The following is a 20983-nucleotide window of genomic DNA, read 5'->3' as shown; positions in this document are numbered from 1 at the left end:
TTGAATGGTCCCAAACCCAATCATATGCTTGTACCATTTATTTATTATGACTATAGAATTGGCTTCTTATCACAAGTCCAAGCTTCAACTCCCTTTGGCTAGTTTTATCTTATTGTTTGCAAATGCCTCAAGTCCAACTAGAAAAGTGCAAGGGATTTAGGAAACTAAAGTTGTTGATAATTTCATGATAATCAACTGAGAATTTTGCATATGCTTGATGAAAATATAAATGAAATCTATTGCGAAAGAGATTCTTTTAATAAAAAGTATGTAAATTAACACTATATGCATATGGAAAAAGAGTTTTTCTACTAAGAAATGAAGACAAATTAATCCTTATATTCAAAACATGAAAGTGAAATAAAGATAAATACTAATGAACTCGTACACCTAGTAGCTATCTAAGTGAGGATGGAAAATGGGCAAAGTGTGGAAAATATGTAAACAAAATGTACTTGGAAATCATACATAATAAGACAACATGGTCTATCTAGCTAGATTTGAGATGGAAACATAACCTTGATACTCATCTAGGTATATCCTAAGCTTTACTATAGTTTGATACCTATTTGCATTGAGGACAAAGATACCAACTTAATATAATCCCATTGAATCTCCACCACTAACCATATTTCTTAAATATGTTATTTCCATATTCTTTTTTTATTTACACCACTTTGATATGATATTAAAACTCTATCTAAATTATTTCACTATATTCAAGTAAATTATTTCACTATATCCAAATTTAGTACTCTTTAACAAGTGTATATGATAATAGATAAATGATTGCACAATTTATAGTTATTTGTGCTAATTTTTTATTCTATAGAATGTATATTAATGATTTTATATGAACTTTGAAAATGATTCATATTTAGTTTGAATTCCAACCAAAATTTTAGGCACAAAACATATTCGAACATTCTACAAAATACAAGATTACAACATTGGGATTCAAAAAAGACAACTCCCCAATGCATCCTCAATTTTGGATACATTTATTCTATACTCAATGCACTTCTTAAAACTACACTTATTAGCTTTATAAAACACCAATACAATCATGGTTTATAAATAATATTTAAAATATTAGTATTTTAAATTCCTTATATAATGGGAACTTTACAAACAATGATACTTGTATTCATACATTCACTTGTAATTATTTTTTCCATTTTTGGTTAATAACTTAATATTTAGTCTTCCTTAATACTTTGGTTTATACCTAAATCTTATATTGCTCAATGGCTTGTGGAAAAAAGAGAAGTTATCAATAGAATGGGTTAGTGTAGTAATCTGTCTAAGACCCCTGAATTGAAAGGTACAACTCCCTTATGAATACAAGATTTTCAATGATTTTTTTTTTTGGAGTTTTGGGTAGTATGCTCTTAACCAAAGAGTAGAAGAGAAAAATACTAAATTTCTCAACACTTTTAAACAACTCAAGCAAGAGTAGATGGGAACTAACTCACTAAATGCAATCAATTCTGACTTTAATGCAGTCATGGAAACATGCATAACCAAATATGATAGAAGGAGAAAAGAAAAGAAGGCAGAATGCATAATTCTCAGATTATAAAGTTAATTGTTGTTTTGAAAATACTAAAATTTTCTATCTCTCAATAACTCCATCGACCAATTTTTGTCATTCTTATACAAAAAAATACACTACACATATGAACTAAGGTGTATAGAAGAAAGAACAAAGAAAATTGTACTAAAGAAAGTAAATTATATAATCTATTGAATGGGAGATTAAAACCAAGTTTATTAGCATTTATTCAATTATCAACACAAACCAATTTTTTCTGAATACTACACTATAACTAAATGAACAAAAAAAAAATTGGACTCAGAGTCACACATAGTAGTCCCAGCTATAGGGGTTTGCCCAAAACTAATTTTGTTGATCTTATTAACTTCTCAAAAAGTTACATATATAGGCCTTCTCAAAATGGCCAGTTACAATAGGTAGTTGCACCACAGAGCATCTTTGACCAAAATAAACTGAAGATAGCACAAGCTTGAACCATTATATGTGACAAAGACTAATGAAATACCATAAATGGCTACAAAAAGATGGATAAGAAGAGAAATACAGATGTCTGGAAGAATGATAAAACATCACACCTTTATAGGAGTAACTACTTTAGCTCTGTAGGCTTTCATAGCATCAATTACTTTCTCCAAGTCCTCGACACCTAGGATAATTATATTGTCAGCTCAAATCACCTAATAGTTGTATATTTTTGTCTACTCATCAATTTTGTCAACCTTGGACTAGAGTTTCTCCAATGCCCTCCTTGTGATTGACTGAATAGATGAAAACTCTCGAACTTTAGACATCTAGAAATTTGTTGAGTTAGTGAGCTTATCAACAAATTCAAGGAACTTTCCTTTCATGCACTCGACATCCACCAACTTACCATTTATAGATACAAATAACTCTATATGTAGTGTCTTCAAGTATTCAAAGAGTTTTTCAATGACCTTTTACACTAGATCATGCACATCCTTAAGGTCTCCTGTAGAATGAATAGAGCTTTCTACAATAAAATCTAGAGATTGTTTCTAGTGAAACAATGACTCTTGGCCCATTTTGAGGGTCCAATGAGAGATAGAAACATTAATCTTCATGTTGATCACCTCTTGCAGTAGGGCCAATTGCTCTATCAGTCCATCTACTAAATTTTGTATAGTGGTCCAGTGATTAGAAGTTGCTTCTGTTAGATTATGAGAATCTAATACTATATTTCCCAAATTTTCAATTAGTGGGGGACCTTATGCCTTGATTTGGCCTAGCCACGCTCGACCAATTTATCTAAATTGTGTCTCTTGTTGTGGATTTAGGAGTATATTTTTATTTTCCTTTGCATTCAAGTCAAATTCGCTTGATGAAGTGCTCCTGAGTGCAAACCTAATGCATTTTGTTAATTCTCTATTTGATGCCTTGAGAACTTCCTTAACTTCTTTAAGCTCTTCCAGCCTATCTTTGATCTTCTCATTGGTGGACCTCCATATGTTCACCATGGAATCATAAACTGGGATACCAAGATCCACCATTTTGATTTGGAAGTCATTTATGGAAGGCTCATGAAATTTACCCTCCTTTTGTGGCTCTACGATCTCCAATAGCATGTGGCCAATAGAAGCTTCGATTAGTGGCCAATGCAACAATAGATTTCTTCTTTTTCATGTTCTTGGAGGGTGGCTGAGAAGACATAGATTGTGTGAACAAATCGTGTGATGGAGTTTCATCTTTTTACCTTCTCTTCTTCCTATCAATGGTCTCCCCAAGCCATGACTTAGTAGAGAGCACATTGATAGTAGACTATAGGGTAGTAGGATCAAACAACTTCCTAGCAATTGGTGGATTTTACTTGCTCTAGGAAGCAATAGGGAAGGTAATGAACTTATTCACTGAGAGAGAACATGTGTCTCCTTGCTATGATGTATCCTACTCTTGGCCATTCATGGGGTTAGTTTCACCATCTAGGTTGATCGCTCAAACAAGAGAGGTAGGCTTGGCCATAGACGTTTCTTGTTCCTTGTCCTTGTCCTTGTCCCCCTCTTTCTCTCCAACTTTTCTCATATCTAGGAGAGAACCATCCCCACATGTAGGAGTAATTAACGCATTTTTATTTGGAGACTCATCTCCACCTTTCCCAATTGATTGAGTTGGGCCCATTGATGTTTAAGTAGTGATTGTTGTGGTTGCTACTATAGTGGATTGGGCAGCTTTAGAAGATACTCCACCTATAGAACCAATGCTCTGCATCCTCTTCTTCCTCACTCAGGTCCATTTTATGGTGTCAATAATAGGGTCTATGGGTGGGTAGAAACAATAGAAGCACCTTTGAGCTTCTCATAAGATGAGGGATGTATATAGGATCCATCATCTTTTCATTGAACATTGATGTAGAAGGGTCAAAGTTACTATCATAGTACTCCTCTTTCACAGGTACACCAAATGCAAATTACATCAAAGCCTTGTTGAGTGAGATGAGGATGAATTTTTTAGGGAAAAAAATCTACTTTTTTTGTAGGTTGTATCTCTCAATGGGGTAAAAGCACAAACTCGTATCTCCTTTTTACAAAGGAAAAGGCTAACAAAAGTATATTTTTCACCTTAAGTGACATAAAACTAGTATTATTATTTATAATTTGAAAATGAAGTAAACTAAAGAAATGTGTAGAAATGAATGAAGGTTAGGATTATAATTTTTAATAATTATTTGGTTTAAGAATTGATATATTTTCCTATTTTTTAAAGATAACTTTTTAGTTGCTAAAAAATGGTGAAAATTAGGGGTTTAGTTCCTACTACAAAACTATATGGAAATAAACTTATGTCCCTTTGATCTCAGATTATGTTATAGATAACATATGTATCTAGAACAATCAAAAATCAAATTTAGCTTTAAAAATATATTTTCTCTTTTATAACAACTCAAATTTTAACTCACCTAAAATTGATAGCTTTCATCTCCTGCCACATTTTTCAAAATAAATCTATTCCAACCAAAAGAATAATTATACATTGCTAAAGAGGACTCTCTCCTCTAGAATGTCATATTATTTTTTTATTTTTTTGATATGATTTAATATTTTTTTCTTTCTCAAAGTCAACATCTTCTTGAGTGTTAAAATGCATACTTGTAGAATTTTTAATTACAATATACTATATCTTATTAACGCACTATGAACTCTATATGAAAATATTCTTGACTTTGAGATCTATAAAATGGTGTTTATATGTTATTTTAAAAATATCATTGAAAATAGTAAGATTTATTGAAATGTTAGTTTTCTAAAATAATTATATTTTTTTAGTAATTGGATAAAAACTAATATAAAAAATGTATTTAATACACATTTCCAATCGGAAAAGTGTGAGACCATATATAAATTAACTATAATAAATTTATCAAGATGATGTGTTTGAACAAAATTAATTTTTGGATAGAAATACATAAATTCAGTTGTTCTGACAAGTCAACCTAAAAGGTGACATGACTTTGTACTTTTACCCCTCAATACATTCGCTCACAGGCTCTAGTGCATGTACTGTCATTGTAAAACTAGTTGCTTCTACCAATCCACTCTCTTTTAGTTCTGTGTGATTGGGTGAATAGGCTAAGAATTCAGTCTCCTATGTAGATCACCCAAATCATAGAATTCAAATGATGTATCTGTAAACTCCTTTAGTTCACTTTTGAGGCCTATTAACTTATTATAACTCATAGCTCTAATTTTTGTTCACTATGATTGCACAAGATACAATTCTTGATACATTTTCCTTTTAGTATACTTGAAGAAATAAATTCCAGGCAATTATGATGAAATGAATATAGGAATTCAAACGTTGGCACCACATGAATGAAATTAAGTTTGGCCAATGATTATAAGGACATGATTTGCATTTAATTCCATGATCAACGACTATTTAAACTTTCTACTCATTTTCATATAAAATATTAAATTCCCAAAATCTTTGATACTTTACTTAAAGTAAAGCCATGTTACTAAAAATCACTTATCAAAATAAGTGATTTAGCTTCGTGAGGAATGCCTAAATTCACTTCAAAATTTGAAATGTAGATATACTTGATAACATTAACATATGTAGATGAGAGAGGGAAAATTATCTTTTTCATAAGCCCACTTTCCTTCTATTCAGAATAATAATGCAAGGAGTGATCCTTAGATGGCTTGCACACTTCATTCTTGCACTTTCCACACTAGGACTATAACACTTTCTTTCCTTATGTTGGGGTTGCATATTCACCACTAACTTTTCTAGAATTATTTTTTGGTTATCTCCAAAGGATATTCATACTTTTAAAGCTACATGACTTCCTATTTTTAAAGCCTTCAAAGAAGTGGCCTTCTAGGTTACCTAGAGAAGGAACACACTTCTCTAAGAAACATTTCCCAAAAAGAAGTGAATCAACAAGACTTAACCCTTTCATCTCAATCTGATGGCTATGAGTTTAAATTTGGAACATATGTTACTAATTATGAGCCTAAAATAATTCATTCAACATTATGCTCACATTATTTGTCCATTAAGACTTGGATTTGACTCAAGTTATTGCAGCTTCAAAAAAAAAAAAAAAAAACAACTTGTTTCCATTTGTGTACAACAAAAAACACATATACCTCTACTCCCCATAAAACTTTATTTTACGTCAGTAATTTGAATGAGATTCTTCCTTGCTTTGATTTATAGCTTCACAAGTATATTCAATATAACATAATCCTATGCAGAGCTTTTAAACCACTACCATGTCTTTGCTCCTCGGATACACACTTGATCGATGTTGCTCAAGGGGAAAATCAACTTGAAAGCATGAATTCCATGGGACGTGAAATGCTAGGGTGAGATACCAAATAATAAAATGCGAAAAAATTACTCCTCATTAGGAAGATGCCCAAACAACTCTCAACCACACCTGGATCACCTAGACCTCTTAAGCACTAAAGAAATAGAAAACCCACAATGAGTGATGGGTAAATACAATGCAAGGATACCCGAATAATAAAGAAAGTGAGGCACTTAGGAAAGATGAGAAGTAAGTTACCTACAAAATACTTAGACATCACACTATAGGCACGAACTCAAATAAATACCAATGACTATTAGATCTTACAAGGGCGAGACTGAAACTTGGCAACACCATTCTCAAGACATAATTTAGTTTCAATATAGATAATTTTAATGTTACTTAAATTAGTACACTATCAAGCATCTCTTTAAAATATTTGTATTAAATTACATACTAAAATAAAATAATGTAGGCATGACGCCCATGTCTCACCATTAAAAAATGGCAATATATGTATAATAACAATAATTAAGCTTTTCTGAACTAATTAATTACATTTGAGAGAAAATTTAATAAGAGCAAAAATAAACTTATTCATCTAAGAAAAAATTATTATTATTAAACAAGTTACTATACTAGTAACAACCACTAGTGACACTTGTTATTATTATTACATGTTACTTATTTTTAACATTTATATCATATTGTATATAATAGATGGAATACTTTTTTGTAGATAGTAGTTAACATAGAATAATGTACACATGAATATAATTAATATAATTTAAAATAAATGTGATAAAATTAAACATATTATAATACTCTAAAAACATATCATATATAAAGTATTATAAATATAAATAAATTGAATAAATTGTATCTTTGGACTCATATGCCCAATAAAACAAATGACACAGTAAAATCCCAAAACTAAGAATCAACTATAGCACATTTTTGAGTAAAGAATAGTAGTGTGAAATGATTCTCTTTAAGATTAAAATGGATGATGAATTCACTCTAAATAATCATGTCAAACATGACATTAGCAGCATTACAAACCAATTCCATAATTATTTATTTATTGATAAATAAAAATGTGCTACCAATCATAAATAAATTGGAGATGGTTCTAATCGCTCGGCTAGGGTCTGTGCTTCATGCAAACTTCCAATTTTTTTGTGTACAACTCTTCGTCTGAGCTTTCCTCCTGTAGGCACCACATGTCAAACTGCAATTACTATGGGAGCTTTTAGGTTAGGATATAATGGCTCCGGCCAGTGGTGAACCAGTTCTTTCTGGTTCTCTTGCTGATCCTTCAAAATGCCATGGAATCGCCTTAGAACAAACACCTGCGCAAGTTTTTCCCAAAGGTCTTTCATGAGGTAATCCTAATATTATCCTTCCTTTATAAGAATTTGATGATGCTTATGACTGGTTAGAACATCGTACCTTGATAGGTTATTTTGTTGTTAGGACTCCTCCTGAAGCTATGCTCCAAGACTACATTAACAAATTCTAGACTCCTCATGGAGTCTGCCTTGATGCTATGCAAAACCTTACCAATGGTTTTTTTTTATTTCAGTTCACTAACCCATCGGAAGCAAACGTAGTCTTTAACAATGGACCTTGGTCTATGCATTCCTCTCTACTTGTTTACTAGAAATGGTCCCAAGAATTCACAGTCTTGAATGATAAAAAGCTTAGGGTTCTTGTGTGGGTTAAGTTTCCAGGTCTTCTCTTGCCATGTTGGCATTTCATTGAGTCCATTGCCAAAACCCTTGGCAAAGTTGTCACCTAGGAGCCTGAGAAAATTTTTAATGCCTACCCATAGCAATTCATTTGCATCAAAGTTGATCTTTCCAAGGATCTCAAGGATTCTATGGAAATATAGAGTGGAGATCAAACCTTCTCCTAAAAGGCTCTTTACTTTAATTTACCTAACACCTATTATAGGTTCCAGTCTACAGAACACAAGATCAAGGATTGCCCTCTGGCTACGCCTAGGGTAAAGCCTACACCTAAAGAAGCACCTACCAAATAGGTTGAAAGAAAAAAGGAAGAATGGGTTAGTTTTGGGTGCAAGGGCAAGGGTCCCTTGAATCCCTTGTCCCCCAAGCTATCTTATGAGGTGATCACCACAGTTCCTCCTATTCCCACAAGAGCATTTGCACCAGCTAGCATCGGGCCACAAGCAGCTTCCACAATGCCTATTTTGAGGGTTTTGTTGGTTCCAAACCCTGCTAGTATGCAGGGGAATAAGGTGGTCACTAGGGTTTCTACCTTGGCTAGGGTTCATGCTCCTATTGCCATTTCTTCTATCATGCCATTAGCGAGAAGGCATTCTTGCAATCCTCCTGGGCATGCAAAGAAACCAAAAGTGAAATAGCAGGCTGTTAGGTTAGACAATTTCCTATCTGACTTCCACCCAGTTTCTACCTTCTTCCAAAATAGCTACTCCTCTCTTGAGGATGAGGATGATTTGGAAGAGTTCTCATGGGCTTCCTCTCCTAGAATGTTTGAGGTCTTTCTGACTTCTCCAAAAAATGCTATGTCCAAGACACCCATCATAGACTTGGTAATTTAGATTTTCTCTGCCTGTAAGAAGTTAATATTTTTGGTTTCATGCTTTCTGTTATGTGCCGCGTCATTTGGCAGGATGATGTTCTATTTTCCTCTCAGCATGAACTTGGCCAAGGTGGTGTAGTTACTATCTTGTCACCTCGCCTTCATTCTACTATTATTTCACACGGTTCTAACCCCATGCATAGAATTATCTGGCTTTTTCTTTCCATTCATAATCATTCTTTTGGAGTCATTACTGTTTATGCCTCCAATGATGCTATGGAAAGGTCCCAGATGAGGGTTTGGCTAGTTGACAACTTGCCTCCTACTACTTGAGTCATGTGTGGGGACTTCAATATGGTTGAAGTTGCATATGACAAAGATGGCATTCTACCCCTTTGATGGATAGTTGGGGAAAGAGAAGCCTGGTACTACATGCAAAATAAATTGGGCCTTTTTTATCCCAATACAAACTACCTCTAGGGTAGTGGGGTCTGGCACACTTGGTCCAACTTTTGAGCTAGCTCTGACTGCATTTTAAAGTGTCTTGATCATGCTATGATCTTTGCACAATATTTTTTCTCTTTTTTTGAAGATCGAGATCTACCTATCATTCCCCTGATAGATGTGACAATATTTGACCACTATCGCATCTATTTTGTCATTTCTTGGCAAACAGCTATCCCTAAGGTGGCCAAGGATACCCGAATAATAAAGAAAGTGAGGCACTTAGGAAAGATGAGAAGTAAGTTATCTACAAAATACTTAGACATCACACTATAGGCATGAACTCAAATAAATCCCAATGACTATTAGATCTTACAAGTGCAAGATTGAAACTTGGCAATAGCATTCTCAAGACATAATTTAGTTTCAATATAGACAAGTTTAATGTTGCTTAAATTAGTACACTATTCAGCATCTCTTAAAAATATTTGTATTAAATTACATACTAAAATAAAATAATGTAGGCATGATGCCCATGTCTCACCATTAGAAAATGGCAATATATGTATAATAACAATAATTAAGTTTTTGTGAACTAATTAATTACATTTGAGAGAAAATTTAATAAGAGCAAAAATAAACTTATTCATCTAAGAAAAAATTATTGGTATTAAACAAGTTACTATACTAGTAACAACCACTAGTGACACTTATTATTATTACATGTTACTTATTTTTAACACTTATATCATATTGTATATAATAGATGGAATTTTTTTTTGTAGATAGTAGTTAACATAGAATAATGTACACATGAATATAATTAATATAATTTAAAATAAATGTGATAAAATTAAACATATTATAATACTCTAAAAACATATCATATATAAAGTATTATAAATATAAATAAATTGAATAAATTGTATGTTTGGACTCATATTCCCAATAAAAAAAATGACACAGTAAAATCCCAAAACTAAGAATCAACTATAGCACATTTTTGAGTAAATAACGGTAGTGTGAAATGATTCTCTTTAAGATTAAAATGGATGACACATTCACTCTAAAAAATCATGTCAAACGGGACATTAGCAGCATATTGATAAATAAAAATGCGCTACCAATCATAAATAAATTAGAGATGGTTCTAATCGCTCGGCTAGGGTCTCTACTTCATGCGAACTTCCAATTTTTTTCTGTACAACTCTTTGTCTGAGCTTTCCTCCTGTAGGTAACACATGTCAAACTACAATTACTATGGGAGCTTTTAGGTTAGGATATAATGGCTCTGGCCAACGGTGAACCAGTTCTTTCTGGTTCTCTTGCTGATGCTTTGGAATGCCATGGAATTGCCTTAGAAAAAAAACTCACACAAGTTTGTCCCAAAGGTCTTTCATGAGGTAATCTTGATATTATCCTTCCTCTATAAGAATTTGATGCTGCTTGTGATTGGTTAGAACACCATACCTTGATAGGTTATTTTGTTGGTAGGACTCCTCCTGAAGCTATGCTCCGAGACTACGTTAATAAATGCTGGACTCCTCATGGAATTTTCCTTGATGCTATGCAAAACCTTACCAAATATTTTGTTTTATTTCACTTCGCAAACCCATTGCAAGTAGACGCAGTCTTTAACAATGGACCTTGGTCTATGCATTCCTCTCTACTTTCTAGAAATGGTCCAAAGGCTTCACAGTCTTGAATGATAAAAAGCTTAGGGTTCCTGTGTGGGTCAAGTTTCTAGGTCTTCCCTTGCCATGTTGGCCTTTCATTGAGTCCATTGCCAAAACCCTTGGCAAAGTTGTCACCTAGGAGCCTGAGAAAATTTTTAATGCATACCCATAGCAATTCATTTGCATCAAAGTTGATCTTTCCAACGATCTCAAAGGTTCTATGGAAATCTAGATTGGAGATCAAACCTTCTCCCAAAGGGTGCTTCACTTGAATTTACCCAACACCTATTATAGGTTCCAGTCTGCAGAACACAAGATCAAGGATTGCCCTCTGGCTATGCCTAGGTTAAAGCCCACGCTTGAAGAAGTGCCTGCCAAATAGGCTGAAAGAAAAAAGGAAGAATGGGTTAGTGTTGGGTGCAAGGGAAAGGGTCCCTTGAATCCCTTGTCCCCCAAGCTGTCTTATGAGGTGATCACCACAATTCCTCCTATTCCCACAAGAGCATCTGCACCAACTAGCACGGGCCCACAAGCAACTTCCATAATGCTATTTTTGAGGGTTTTGTAGGCTCCAAACCCTACTAGTATGCAAGGTATTAAGGTGGTTGCCAGGGTTTCTACCTTGGCTAGGGTTTCTGCCTTGGCTGGGATTAAGGTGGTCGCCAGGGTTGCTGACAAGTATGCTACCTGTGGAGTTCAAATCAAGGCCTGTCTTCACTAGTTGGAGGTTGGTGATAAAGCCTTGAAGGAGTTCTTTCAGGCTCTTTGGGCATGTCATACCAATGTTCAGATTAAAAAGATCAAGCAGGGAATGGCTATTCTAACTAGTCTCCCTGACATCCTACAAGCATTCGTTTATCATTGTGAGAACATTTTTTCTTCACAGAGAAATTCCTTTGTTCAGGAGGAGGCTCTCAAAAAGTGTATCTCTGTTACTCCAAACCACCTTGCAATTGAGCAATGTGATTTTTGTGAGCAACTTCTTTCCCTCAGAGACCCTAAAGAGGCAGTTTACTCCATGGGAGATGACAAGTCTCCTGGGTGTGATGGCTTTCCTTCTAAATTTCACAAACACCTTTGGGAACAAATAGGTCCCGACCTACACAAATTCTATCTCGAAGCATACCATACTAAAAGCTTAGAAGTGATAATAAATAAATGGAATATCAAATTCATACCTAAAGCTAGTGATCCCGAGGACATATGAAATTGGAGGCCCATTACCCTTCTAAATGTGTCTTATAAGATCATTTCCAAGGCGCTCTCTCTCAAAATTTAGCACATGTTGCCTTCAATTGTGCAGCCTGAGCAAACTGGCTTCATCAAGTCCAGATATATTCTTGACAACATCATTACTATCTGGGAAGGTATGGAATGGGCTCACAAGTCCAAGAAGCAGGCTATCTTTTTAAAGATTGATTTTGCTAAAGCCTATGATTGCATTGAATGGCCCTTCATCTTGGCTATGCTTCAGGCTTTGGGTTTTGGCCCCATTTTTCTTCAGTCTGTGGAGATGCTCTTTGGTGATGTTAACGCTTGCATTACCATCAACAATTTTCAATTTGAGGCTTTTGGACTTTTTCATTCAATCAGGCAAGGTTGCCCTCTAGCTCCAGCGCTTTATGTCCTTGCTGCTAAAGGTTTTGGCTATTTGTTAGCTCATTCTATGTATTCAGGACTGGTTCGTGGCATTTCCTTGCTTGATTCTTCCTCCTAGTTAGTGAATGGTAATTTTGCTAATGATTCCTTTCTTATGCTTCTTGAGGATGAAGGAAATATCAAAAATGCTTTAAATTTTTTGGATACCTTTTGTCAAGCCTTTGGCTCTGCCATCCAATGGCATAAAATGCTTTGCTACCACTAGTCTTTTTTGCTAGCTCCACCTTGGCTTAGTCAATTCCAATGGAAATGGGTTACTCATGAGGAAATCATCTGCTTTCTTGGCATTCTCTTTGCCTTCCAGGCCTCTCCTGTGGAGCTTTGGAATGTTGTGCTTGCCAAGATTATCAAAAAACTCGACTATTGGATCACCAAGCCACTTTCTCTTGCTGGTAAATTCTAGATTTGTTCTAAAATTCTGGCTACAACCCATGTCTACTATTCTTCTTGTTCGGTACCATCCAAAGCTTCCTATCTCAAGCTAGAATGTTTTCTTGAAGATTTTCTTTGGGCTTCTAGTTCTAACCATCATGGTTTTCATAGAGTTTCTTAGGATTTTTGTTGTCTCCCAAGGGAGTCTAGTGGTCTTGGCCTACTTTCCACTTGGAAACATGGCCTTGCTTTCTATGCAAAATGGATTATCCAAGCTATCTCTAAGGACAAAGCCTAGAAGATTCTAGTAAGGCACTGCATTTCTTCGAGCTTCCCTGTTAATAGGCCTACATGGAAGGGGATTGGTTTTCAAACCCTTCTCATCATGCATGAACCAGTGGCCATTTAGGGCTCATTTATTATTAAGAGTATCTAGAAAGCGTGTGAAGCTCTTAAGCCATGGCTTCATTGGGCTAGAGATGAGTTTCACAATGGGCTTTCCTTGAATCAACAAAACATTTGGCGGTCTCCCCTATTTGCAATTCAGGGTCCTCCTCTCACCAAGATTCAAGGTGCTGGTACTCTACATTTTTCCAAACTTGGCATCCACACTCCTAAGTATCTCTTTTCAAGAGTCACCATGAGTTTTAGGTCATGGGAAGATATGCAAGTTTTGTACCACCTTGTTAGTATGGATCAACAGACTTTTGACCTTCTACTATCTTCCATCCATGTGCACCTAGTTCATAAGTTTTGGATTTAGCCTAGTCGGCCTTGGTGGCATGATTGGAAGTGGTATCCTGCCACTCCATTTTCCAATTATAAGCCCAATATGGGGTACCAATGGCTCTCACCCCATCTTTCAATGGTTGACATGCTTAACCAGAGATGGTATTTGCAATCTTTGCTATCTCAATGGAGAAAACATTTTGACACCATTTGGAGTGCTATTATAGAACCCAAGATTGCCCACTTTTCTTGGTGCCTTGCCTTCCAAAGCCTTCCCTTAGGGCCTCAGCTCAAGCACATTAGGGTTCTCGATCCCAAATGCCCCTTTTGTGGTCAAATTGAGTCCTTTTTGCATAATTTCTAGTTTTCTAAGCTTGCTCAAAATTATTGGCATTGGATTCATGATTTTTTCAAGCCTTTTAGGTCCAAACCATTTTCATGGCACCTGATCCTATTGGGTGATTCTCCTAGAATTCCTAGAAAATTCACTCAGATTTGGCATGCCTTCAAGATGGAAAATTTTTTTTCTCTATGGAAAGATACGAATGATGTTATGTTCACTCAGAGCTTTTTGGATGTTAACATTACTATGTACACTAAAGCTTGCATTTGTAACAATGTGATTATGCAGATCCAGGTGCAAGCTAATAAATTTGACCTAGAAGTTGTTCACTTACAAGAATTGTTAAATCATTGGGGCAATGCTCCTTGTACCATTGTTAGAGTTCCTTCAGATGCCTCGACTGATGCCTCTACACCTCATGGTCATCATTTTTGCCACCACTCCTTAGGCCGCCACTCACACATGCTACACTCCCAAGCTTCTTGCCACCACTCTCCTAGTGGTGGTAATGGTAGATGGAGGTGATGCTTTGCTTCCCCACCTCGAATGGGTTCTGGCTGGTGCCTGGCTCCACCTCTCGAGCCTCGGTGGGCACATTTTGGGAAATTTCCTCGCTTGGCTTTGGTGATTTCTCCTCCATGGCCAAAGGTTAAGGAAGTAGAGGTTGCCCTTGATCTTTTTGCTGCTAATGATGGCTGGACCGTTTCCAATCCACCCCATCATCCCACTGATACATGGGGATTTCCTGATAAAGATTATCCTCCTCCTTCAGCTAGCACTGCCTTGGCAGCTTGAGGTGGTTTATTCTATTTCTTTTATGAATACTTGTTGTTTTTGGCTAAGGCTATGTTGTTAAGTCCATCTTCGACCGTGTGAACTCTTTCACAGGGTGATCTTGTATCCTCTGGCCCTTTTTTTGTCAATTGTATTCTTAGTATATTTTATTAATTGAAAAGGACTATTCATCAAATAAATAAATTGAAGACAGTGGGTACACAATGAGTGGTAGAAAATAATAATTCTACCTAAAAATAATCATGTCTCTTTGTACTTCAATGTTTATTCAAATGTGGAAATTTCCTCAGCACTGTACTAAAAGCAAGGGTTTGTGTGAGAATTCTTCTTCCCTTTCAAATCTATTAATACATTGAATTATGATGGGGACACAACCTAAGAAAAAAATGGACACAACAAAAAGGGAAAATTATATTAACTGAGGAAATAAGCTAGTACAACAGTATAGAGAAAATAAACTTCAAAACATGCCCTAAGGGCTTACAATAGCATAAATTTGGAGATAATTTCTCCTTTCAGTACCTCCTCTCAAACTCCACTCCGAACTGCCTTTTACAATGCCATAAATCTCCTTAAATAGACCCTGGAGGGTTAAGGACTAGGAGTACATTCTAGAAAGTACTAGTAAGCATCCACCGACCAAATAGAAGGTTCCAGAAGCTGTGTTAGATGTTGGTACAAATCTAGAAGAATCCAAAAATGGTAATCGAACTTCCAGGAGCCATAACATTTGAATCGTAGCTCCAATTGATGAACTGTTTACATTTTTGAAAAGCTCTCGAAGCGCTCTATAGCCCTATAGAGGAGCTTTGCTCATCCCCCATTTTTCAGCCCTTTTTGAGGTCATTTAATGCCCCTAACCTGACTTTGAAGCATTCTTAGGAGGTCTCCAAAACCTGAAAAACTGCAATAACTTTCAAACTGTGGGGCCTTTTGACCTGATTCTTTTATGGGAATGCTCTAAATCACAATTACATTCATCTGGCCAATTCACACCTTCTAGGTCACCAAAATGATGGCCAAATTGTATACTCCTAATTTTTTGGGATTTTCTAGCTCACTGATAGTGGAACTATGAGAGTTGCAACCTTTATTTGGCCCAAATGGGTATCCAAAAATGTAAACACATGAAACAAAAACTAAGTCTAAGTACATTTTTTTTTTGGGTGACATAGGATTGCCCTTATACCTCTGGATGCTCCTGCATCAAATTACTTACACAATGTGATTGTTAATGCTAGATCACCTAGGTTCAAACCCCACCATCTATCAGACAAGCCCATATGCCAAGTCTGAAAGAATGGAGCCTAGAAACCAAATCAAATAAGAAAATCATGTAGCTCTAGATGAACCCACTATTTCAAGGTAGTCCAAACGTGCCATAGGCGGTTCAAGAGGAATTTTAAGGATCTTTCTCGATTGTAGATAGTACAAACGTTACTCTTTCCTTCACTGTATCTCCCAACATATGTATTTTAGGTGATGAATTGCTGGATTTGGTTCATTTTAATGTATAGATGGATAGTCAACTACCCCCATATCTCTTTCTTCAATGCTCTTTAGACCATAGATGTGCAGTGACCACATACATGCAACACCTAAGCTTCTTGGGCATTTTTAATTGCACAATGAGCCTCAATATCAATAGGAAGACATAGGGATAAGACACATTAATGAACCAATCACTAGAACCAGTGGCTTGTATGCCTATTTAACTGCAACTAGTTATAGGTCTTGAATCTATAATGACAGGATCTAAAATATTAGGATATGGCTCTCAAATTGAAGGGGGTACCACTGGCTATGGAACATAATCTAGGATGTGTTGGAGGAATTAATTTCTATCAACTGTCAGCAGCCTTGGGGTTGGTTGACTATCCACCATCCAGCCCACACTCCACCACCGTCCAAAGTAATTCCATAGCACATAGACAAATAGCCATTAGCAATAGACAAGTAGCCATCCAACGCCATCAAAGCACTGACCAACACACTAGTCTCACCGTCCAACATTAATTGTAATAGTTAACTACTCTATGCATGGTCAAGATAACATTTAATATGCATTTACTTATAAATAGAATAAGCTCAGCATGTTATTAGTAGAGCCCATTTTTGGGTTTCTCATAATTCTTATTGTGGATCATGAGTGGATGGAATGTTGTAGCATTCTAAGGATTTATAAAGATTTTAGTTATGTTAATGAGTATGAAGTGCTGTAGCACATTATAATAAGTCATTGTATTTTACATATTGAACTAAATGCTTATCTTTTAGTTGGTGTTTGTCTTTGATCCACTCTATCCACCTCCTTCAAGTGGTATCAGAGCTAATGGGAGATGATCCTAGAGATCGTGGAGAGGTTGACAAGTTTAGAATTGGTGAAGAGTGTTGTGGCATCATAGCCCAATAGGCAATGACATTTGAAGTTATCTTTTACAAGAATAAAGAGAAGAAAAAATCAAGAGACTGCTATGAGAAACAAAGACGCCATGAGAAGAAGGAAGTCAAAGTTCAAGTGTTTTTGAGTTAGCATTGTGTAATGCTATCATTTATAAATTTGAAGCATATGGAGCATCTTTGTGCAAGCGAGAGTGGCAAAGAACTCATACACATGGCATGGAAGATATTGATCATGGAAATTGTGTCTTTGTATTTGAAGTATGTGTGTGTGATGTTATAGAATAGTTCTTGAAGTTAGTTGTGGTTGTAGTAAGTGGAAGTAGGTTGTATTGGTGGTGAGTTGGTTGTCATGATTCAAAGGTCTATGTGTGTGCTGATTTGGAGTTTAAGTGTTGGAATCTGGATGAGAAAATGTTTAAGGCTTTGTCATATCAAATGTGGTCATGTAATAGTAGATTGCTGAATTGATATCCCCCAATCAAGTGATGGAGATTGAATGAGAATTGTTTGTTAATGAGCTATTGTAAGGGGTGCATTATCGATTGTACCAGACACCCTAGAGTTTGACTAAATGTATTGATGAACCATGTATCTGAAAAGGATTCCTATACAACTAGCAAGTACAATGGCTAGGTATCCATGTATCTTGGTAGATGGATTTTTTTTTATATGGACTCAATAATTAGTTTGATGTAGGTAAAAAAGAGAGAGGCCTAGAGTGATGATAGTTTCCCTGTAGTGATGATTCATGGTCATTAAAACCAATGAGTACTTGGTTTGTAAACCATCTGAGTGCAAGGTTTATGGTGATCTTGAAACCATTTGTGTGATGTTTGTGGAGTTTGTGGTGAGCCTTAAACCACTTTAGATTTTAAATTGGTTAAGCGTTAAGCCTTAAAACCCAAAGTATTTATGATAAGGGAAAACAATATAAATATAGTAGCATTAGTGATAGAAATTAAGGGGGAGTGTTGGAGGAATTAATTTCTATCAACTGTCAGTAGCCTTGGGGTTGGTTGATTGTCCACCGTCTAGCCCACACTCCACCACCATCCAAAGTAATTCCATAGCCCACAAAAAAACAACCATCAGCAATAAACAAGTAGCCATCCAAAGTTTTCCAAGCACTAACCAACACATTAGTCTCACCATCCAACATTAATTGTAATAGCTAACTACTCTATGCATGGTTAAGATAACATTTAATATGCATTTTCTTATAAATAGAATAAGCTAGGCATGTGATAGCAGAGCCCATTTTGGGTTTCTCATATTTCTCATCGTGGATCATGAGTGGATGGAATGTTGTAGCATTCTAAGGATTTATAAAGATTTTAGTTATGTTAATGAGTATGAAGTGTTGTAGCACATTGTAATAAGTCATTGTATTTTACATATTGAGTTGAATGCTTATCTTCTAGTTGGTGTTTTTCTTTGATCCACTCTATCCACCTCCTTCAGGATGGGCTTCCCCACTTGAGAAACCTTTACTTGTCCAACAACCTCCATTTCAAAGTAAACCTATCCTCCATTATGCAGTGTCCTTCCCAACTCAGAATCCTATACATTGACCATTCAAATGTGGGAGGAGTAATTCCAAATTCTATTGAGAATATGTCTTCATTGAGTGAATTGACTCTTTCAAATAGCAAAATTGGAGGCATTATTCCTCCTACTATTACAAATATGTCTTTGTTGACCTACTTGGATCTTTCTTATAATAAAATTGAAGGCATTATTCCTCCTACAATTGGAAATATGTCCTTACTAACTAGCTTGTATCTTTCTTATAACTACCTAAGAGGTTCCATTCCATGGAGCTATTTAGGTGGACTATTTAAGTTGTCAAATCATGACCTTTAGTCAGCCTGATATCTACTATTAGTAATCACTCTTCCTTGGAGTTTCTTTATCTTGGAAATAATTATTTAAGTGACACTTTTTTACTTTCTCAATTAGATGGTTTGAAAAAAATTAGATGGTTGGATCTCTCCAACAATTTCACAGATAATTTGTTTGAGGGTTTTGCTAATTGCTCAACAACATTGAAGGTTTTGAATCTAGAAAAAAATCAGTTCAAAGGTGAAATCAAGAGCATGGTTTGTCTTCAAACGTTAAAATTAGGAGGTAATAAACAACAAGGGCCAATTCCATCTTCACTTCAAAAGTGTACATCTTTACATCTTTACAGATTTTACATTTGGGATATAATAATATGGATGAAGAAATCCCAAATTGGTTATATAAATTGACTAATCTACACATTCTAGTACTGGGATCAAATAGATTCATGGGTGAAGTACCATTACAATTGACAAAACTACAACATCTTCAAGTCTTGGTTTTGTCAAATAATAATTTGCTTGAAGCTATTCCAAGTAGCTTGAGTAACTTGCAAGCAATGAAAAATCAAATAGAAAGCTCAGATGTCCTTCAATATTCAAATTCTAGCTCAATTCCTTATGTAGACAAAATGGAAATAGTCAAGAAAAGCCAATTTCTAGAGTATGAAAAATCTTTGGCAATGGTTCGATGTCTTGATCTCTCTGGCAACAACTTCTAGCTCATTGGCCTAAAGTTTCTCAATTTATCAAGAAATCATCTCAATGGAACGATTCCCACTTCTTTTAGAAATCTTGTGAAATTGGAATCACTTGATATTTCAAAGATCAATATTATTAGAGATATTCTTGGAGAGCTACAAGTTTGTACATATTTGAGTTATTTCAATGTCTCTTATAATAATTTATCTGGTAGAATACTAGTAGGGGATCAATTTGTTACATTTAATGATGGATCATTTTCAAACAATTCATATCTTTTTGGACTTTAGATCAACACAAATTGTTCCTCTTCTCCTTCTCCAAATTTTACTCACACTCAAGATGTAAATGATGACCAGTGGGACGATGCTTGGTGGGAAGTGGGAGTCAAGTTGAGTTTTGGATTTGGGTTTGGAATTGTCATTGGAATATTATGTTTAAGTAAAAATGTCACTTTAAGTGGTTCAAGATCATGGATGAAATTATTTTCATTCTTGATCAAAATGTTCCAAATATCAAATTTTAATAAAGTTATTTTAATCTCCCACCCTTCCGTCTTTGAATGATTCTTTCCCTTTCATTTCTCAAGTGTGGATGTATATGGATTTATTCTCATTTCTATTTTGTACACATTGGTTGAAAGTATTATTTTAAAGAGTGTATATTATTTAAGACATCTATACATGACATAAAATTAAGTAGATAGTCAAAATCAATTCAATTGTATATATTCATTTTCCCTTTCTTTCGGTAAAGCTTAGTAGCAAACATTATTTCCCATTAATGTCTATTAAATGATTATATTTTTTAGGATAGCATTATTTATCACATAAATATATATATTTCATTTATTAATATATGATAGTAATAACAAAAAAAATGATATACAATGCAAAGAAAATTAAAAAATTAAAATATTCACTTAGATTTGGAAAATTGGGGAATTTGGCAGATGTGCTTTGCTAGTATTTGAGAAACTATACGACTCTTTCCTTTAATCCTTTTGTGCCTTGTATCTATCATACTACATTTATTATTGTATTTTTTAGGTTTATAATTGCTTCAACTAGTTTTGGCCCAGCAGTTGATTATGATGCAAGAGCTTCTATCATTGGTGCTAAT

The 20983-nt window shown here is 35.1% G+C and overlaps 2 pseudogenes; both read left to right on the top strand.

Moving 5' to 3' along the window:
- Nucleotides 1-11738, top strand: part of LOC149564988 (uncharacterized) — a 52724-nt pseudogene extending 40986 nt beyond the window's left edge.
- A 2928-nt stretch (nt 11739-14666) lies between these two features.
- LOC149564987 (uncharacterized) lies at nt 14667-20387 on the top strand (annotated as a pseudogene).
- The last annotated feature ends 596 nt before the right edge of the window (nt 20388-20983 follow it).

Source organism: Cupressus sempervirens, chromosome 3, assembly GCF_028749045.1.
Source record: "Cupressus sempervirens isolate cs-2001-9-10 chromosome 3, ASM2874904v1, whole genome shotgun sequence".
Lineage (NCBI taxonomy): Eukaryota > Viridiplantae > Streptophyta > Pinopsida > Cupressales > Cupressaceae > Cupressus > Cupressus sempervirens.
This window is presented reverse-complemented; position numbering and strand designations above follow the sequence as displayed.